Source organism: Gavialis gangeticus, unplaced genomic scaffold (assembly GCF_001723915.1).
Source record: "Gavialis gangeticus isolate Ggan-Ray unplaced genomic scaffold, GavGan_comp1, whole genome shotgun sequence".
Lineage (NCBI taxonomy): Eukaryota > Metazoa > Chordata > Crocodylia > Gavialidae > Gavialis > Gavialis gangeticus.
In genome coordinates, this window is record NW_017729030.1 from 11,287,810 (window position 1) to 11,294,386 (window position 6,577).

Sequence of the window (6,577 nt, forward strand, 5' to 3'; positions counted from 1 at the left end):
GACCAGTTTCCAGGCTGATAGACCCTGAGCCATGCATTCTTGTTATAATGCTGATCCTGCATGTAGCAGGACCATGCCCAAGGGACATGATGGCCCTTGGTGGCCATGCAACTCCTACCCCAACTCTGGTTACTCAGGGTACCCTCCCTTTTCCTTTCATGTCACACTGTGATGCAACTATTATGGTATTAAAGGAGGCTGCCCCAGGATCCCAGTGAGCTCTAGTTCACTTCAGCCAGCTGATACCTCTCATACCTGGCTGGCCCCAGTCTTGCTCTGAGGGTACTAACTTCTGACCCTATCAGTGTCTTATGCCACCAGCTCCCTTATTGGCTATATTCATGGTCTATGTTCTCCCCTGTAGCCACGCCTATGCCTCACAGATATTACTCCATGTTCATTTGGAGGTGGCCCTCTGGCCCCAACACAGCTTTTGGCCCTCAGGCCTTGAACCTCTGTCTGGGCCTCAGCCTTCCCAGCCTTGATTCCTTTATTCTGGCTGCATCCCTCAGCCCAGGTCCACCTCCCTAGACTTCGGCTCCTGAGCCCCAGCCCCCATCGTGCACTCGCATGTTCCGCGTCTGTGACACTGTCTTGTGCTGTGGGCCAGCCCTCACGGTCCCCGACTGCAAGCCAGATGCTCTGACTGTACCAGCCCTCTGAAGCCCTGACCCCAGGCTGGGCTACTCTCAGTGAGTGTCCCACCAGGCACCACTGTGTGGCCTCCACACACCCCTGTAGTCACAATCCAATCCCTTGGTATCCAGCTTAAACACAACAAACTCAAGCAACAGGTCAAATACCTCTCAAGGCCACCTCCCATATAGGAGTTTGAAGGGAAAGAACTTGGTAGGTGATTGGGGCACCTACCAGACTGTGAACAGTATATAAGGTAGAAGTATGTCCCATTTCCAGGGCTCCCGTCACAAATGTATTTAAATTCCCCTTCAAGGTCCAGTTGACCCTCTCCACCAGACCATCTGTGGATGAACATGGTAGACAGACATTCTAACCAGGTGGACTTTCAAAGGTGTCCACACCTCTTGCAGAAGCCAGGATATGAAGACAATGCCTTAAACAGTTAGTATTTCTCATGGGAGACCCGCCCTTGAGAAGTTCTTTAACAATTCCATGGCCACGGCTTGGGCGGAAGTTCTGCAGATCACTACTGCCTCCGAGTACTGACAGCACTCACACTATAGGAACCAGGAAAAAGCGGCCCCTGCTGGTACTGGATTCTAAGTGTCCTCTGATATTTATATGATGATTGCCCTGCTACAGTCCCTCAACAAAACTATTCTCCCACAATTCCCTCCCTCTCACAACGTCCAAATTTATCTGCAAAGGAAGGTATGTACATGGTTGTTCAGTAAGTTATTTGCACTGGGTCTCAGTTCCCCAGTGTAAAATGGCAAGAATAGTACTTTCCTACCTCCAGGTACCTTGACAAGATAAATATAGGTACTATGTACCCTGGGAACCCAGTCTGCACCAGAGAGCTGCCTGACAGGGCTGGGGTGGAGGGAAATTGAATTGCATGCTGGCCCAGAATCAAAGCCTTATCAGTCAATGGACACCTAAAATTATACTCTTGGATTTGTATTTAGGTATCTGGATAAGTGTTGTGACTCCCTCAGGAACTGACAGTAAATCCTTGCCTGGGCCTCACCAATACCACTCATGACAAACTCAGCATAGAACAACATATAGTAATGCTGACCTGGACAGATTTATCATATGGGAAAATCCCTTTAATTTCTAACAGAAATGATACCACTAAGAACGGTTTACCCCAAGCCCTTTTCTCTATGGACATCCACACCATTCAAAAAACAAGCAGTTCTGATCAAGCAAACAGATGTCCAAATTTATGGCCACAACAAAGGTGGTATCACAATTTGTATTATTTGTAAGTGGATGCCAGTTTGCTTTATGGAACGAGGGCCAGGTGCTCCGGGGGCTTGAGCAGCCCACTCCTATGTGGGAGTTCCCTGGGTGTGCATGACTGGGGCCGTCAAGCCCTGGAAGTCCCTACCCAGCTTTTCCCACTGACAGAGACATGGGGAAACTGCTTACGGAGATGTGCCCCAGAGATCCCAGTGGCACATCATTAAGCAGCAAAAGCTTGGCAGGTGCTCCCAGGGATTGAAGGGTCTATATGGGAATTCCTGGGGCATGCAGAACCAGGCCCTTCAAGCCCTGGGAGAACACAATGCCCTTTGTCTTGCAGCATCAATGGGCAGGACAAAAAGCAACATGTCTTTCACCCAGTGAAGCAGATCTGTTGTGCCAGGACACATCCCAATGTATTCATTCTGCTTCATTTGGCAAGGTCTACTTCTAGCCAAAGATATCATGCCTGTTAGGCTCAGTTGAAAAATATGGACCATTTAAAAAAATTAAACACAGAAAAAACAGACCAAATTAACTTGCCTTAAGTACTGGCATTTACACTGATGGTTAATATGTAATGGTGTGTGTTCTCCACTAGAGGTCAATCACGGAATAAGAAATAATTAAAGCTATAAATCTTTTGGTTTGCTTTCATTTACAACCAATGTTACTCTACTGTTATTGTTTCCTTCAAGAAAATTGAGTAGTGAGGAATTAAATAAAAGATTGAGATACTATGTTGTTGATATAAAACAGACTTTTATCACCAATGTTGGAAGAGCAACCCTACTTTGAAAGTTGTGGCAAAAAAATCTGATTTTTCACAATACATTTTAATTGCATAACCATGAATATTGATATTCAAATATTAACAGACACAAAGTATAATTTTCAAAAGTTCAGGTAAAATACTTTACCAAAACTGAAACAATTCCTTTTTCACCCTTCTTCATCTAAAATTATTGCCACCAGCTGTTCATGAAGTATACCATGGTTTAAGAAAAAGCATAGAAGCTTACACACTCACTGCAAAACACTTTGCCAGGCTTTTTGCCCCTAACAACATAGTTACACAGAAAACTACTCCAGCATGTGCTCTCACTTCATTAATAAGAGATGAAATGTTGATTTTAAAATCATGTTAGGACAAAACATATATTCAGATTAGATACATTTTAAAATAGTTTATTGTAATTATATATTGTTATAGTTTACTATAACCATATTTTGGAAATATTCACTCTTCCAAAGAATTGTTTGTCTTGTTAATATGCTGTTAACAAGACAAAGGTTAAAACTTACACAGGGGACTAAAGACTGGATCTTTAGCAGTAGTTAAGTATACAAAGATGCCTAATGCAATTTTCAAAAGTCTCTATGTGCCTAGATCTCCTGTTTTGTACAACGGTTCTGTACAGCTACATCTAGGCATTTTGAAAATGCTACAAAGCACATTTCTACATCTATTGGCCTTTAAATACACTTTAAAAATCTGAGTGCAAGTGTATTAGGAGTCAAAGTCACATTTTCAAAAGTGGTTTAGGTTCTTATCAGCCTAAGACATCTGTCTGCACTGCAGCAGCAGAAAGCTATTGTTCTACATGCATCAACCCCAGAAATAAAGTGAGGGCACCCTACAGTTGCCCCACGTGGCTGCTGTAGAATATGCTTGGAGCTGGTCTTGGGCACAGTGCCAGAAATGCCCTCCCACCCAAGCCCTCCCAAGCATTCTCATCATCTCAGAAGAAGGGATGGGTATGGCTTGCTATCTTTCAGGTGAATCTGACCTCTCTGCCACTGCAGAGTAACCATACTCTGTCTCAGACTTGGACTCTTTAGAAAACGGGATTTGCCAATATTTGAAAATGTTATTAAATTAAACACATTTTCTAAGATCTTGAACTTTTCTGGTTAAAAGAATCCTCATGAAAATATTGGGTACTCTTGTGTTTGTCCAAGACAGCAATTCTCAAATATTGTAGACTCAAGATACCCCTCATTAGACTCAAAATATCCCTCAGAAAATGCCAGCTATTAGTTTTCACTTCTCTTTTACTACAGGAAAATAGTAACAACTCAGAAAGATCACAACAGGTCAGAATGTTTTTAATACTATGGATTCCTATGTGAGATCTCTAGGTATATCTTGTGAATCATATTTGCACAACTATGTGCTAATACTGTGTAGTACCCCATGGCAACCTTAAAAGGATCCCAGGGCACCACGGTTGAGAATCGCTGTTTCAAGGCCATTCAGAAATAAAAGATGCAAGGCACAAGTGTCGGTAAGACCACTGCCAGGCTGGCCAGCATGGAGTACATTGTAAATATAAGGCAAAGCAATTCATTCATTGCCATCGGCAGATTTACAAAAAGTTAGTTTAAATCAGGGGTGGCCAACCGGCAGTTCCAGAGCCACATGCGGCTCTTCAGAAGTTAATATGAGTCTCCTTGAATCTTTGCACAAGCACACAGTGACCACATACATACACACACACACCCCATCATTACATATTACTGTGGCTCTTTGGCAATATACATTGCTAAGTGCTGGCTCCTTCTCAGGTTTAGGTTGGCCACCCCTGGTTTATATTCTCACGGGCACATTCAGTACGTTTATATATCTCACAGGTACCACAAGGCCTTTTACAGCAGCGTTTCTCAACCCGTGGGTTGTGACCCAAAAGCGGGTTGCAACAATATATGAAAGGGTCACAAACAAACTTTAAAAATAGATTATCCTTTAAAAGAGAAAGACATGGGAACCTGTGGGTTTTCCCTTGCAGGCTGGCAGAGTTCCAGCCTGTGAAGGGCTGCTTGGGGCTCTCCATGCCCTAACCCCCACCCCCCCATCCCACACACCCAACCCCTGCATCACAAACTGGGAGGCTGGGGTCTGAGGGTGGGGGTCACTGGGTTGGGAGTGAGGGGCACTGGGTCAGGACTGGCCAATGATGTTTACAAATGGGTCATGGTACAAAAAAGGTTGAGAACCACTGTTTTATAGGCAGATTTGTCAGCCTTTCCCAATTGTGCTGTAAGACATCAATTACATTTATAAATGCATACATGCATAAATGCAATTGATATCTTACAGCACAAGTTACACATTTTCCAGCATTATGATATCTAGATAAGTACTCTATGTACCTTGAGATTAAACATAGAAAAGGAACATTTAAGAGTGCTGTTTGGCACCAAAATATGTTTCTTAGACCATATGGACTTAAGTGCAGAAATCTGTAGGATTTTAAGGAGTATGTGGAACGCTAGTTTTTGCCCTATGGAAGAGGCTGAGAGAGAAAAAGATATGGAAACAAAGAAAAAAGTAGAAGGAGGACAGGAAGTCTATAGAATGTTGCCTGATAAATAAGTTAAATAATTCATATGTATACTGAAGCTGCTTCCTTATTCGAGTAACATTCCTTGCTCAGTAATTGAAGAAAATGGCCCTTTCTGTGTTTCCATTTTCAGGTGAGCATTTCCCCCTAACACTGCCATATTGTGAAAAAAAAATTCCTATGACAACCATGTAAATAAACCAGGTATGTAAGGAGTGCCAGGAGGCTTGAGTCAGAGAGGTCTAAGCGAGTCATAAAAAACAGTGCAGGTTAAAAGGACTGGGAGTGGCAGAAGGAGAAGGTTGCTGAAGTAAAATGTGGAGAAGGCTTAACGGGGGTGATGGACAAGATGTGACACCCAGTTTTCCTTGAGAGGTATTGATCAGAGGAAGAAAAGCACTGTAGCAGCAGCTCCTTCTTTCCTCCCGTATAAGCAGGGTAGTTGGTGGGTGTGTTTCTCAACAGTCCTGACAGTTAATGGTTCTTGCGCATTTTATTGTGCATGAATGTATGCAGAACTATTTCTTAAATGTCTCTAAACTAATGATCTGGTGCCTTGCTGGCTGAATTTCAAGTGCTCCCTCTCTATTCCCCTCAAATATATATTGAGGTCCAGCTAGGATGACCTTCTCAAAATGCAAAAGTGCCATTAAAAAATACATTGGGAGGTATTGTATATGTGCATATTTTATTACCTATATTTAATAATTGCAATTAAAAATTTAATATCAATTTGCCAATGTATCTTGTTCTTCACTGCATTTTAATCCATCCAATTCTTTTTAAAAAATGTATGGGTTTTTTGCAGTAGAATGTACAGTTCTCTGGCAAATATAAAACTAAAATAAAAAGATAAAACCAGCAGTGTTCATTTCAATTTAAGTGTGTGCTTCCTATTAGATCTTGCAGATTTCACGAGTTTAGCATTTGATCTGATAAATTGGTAGAACTCAAGGCAAGTGAACTGGTAGGTTAGTTTTACTTGCAGTTCAGTTTTTACCAGATCCACAGAACACCTATTTCTTTGATCCGTCCATATCATGTTTATCAAGCTTAATACCCTCTCAACATAGGCATCATAGGCAACGTGTAGGAAGGGTGCAGGGGGGGAACACATGCAGGAGGCTCAGAAGGCAACAGTCGCCCATGATAGGCATTACAGCAAGATATGCTGAGTACAAATTAAATGATTTTTAAAAGATGTTTCAAATTCTGCTCAGCAGGAGGGCCTGCCTTGTCAAAGATATTCTTCCATTTTTGGTCAGTGGTCATACTGCTCTCTGTAACACAGCTAAGTATTGGAGCAATACTTGAAATTTCTTTGTAAAGTTCATTCAAATCAA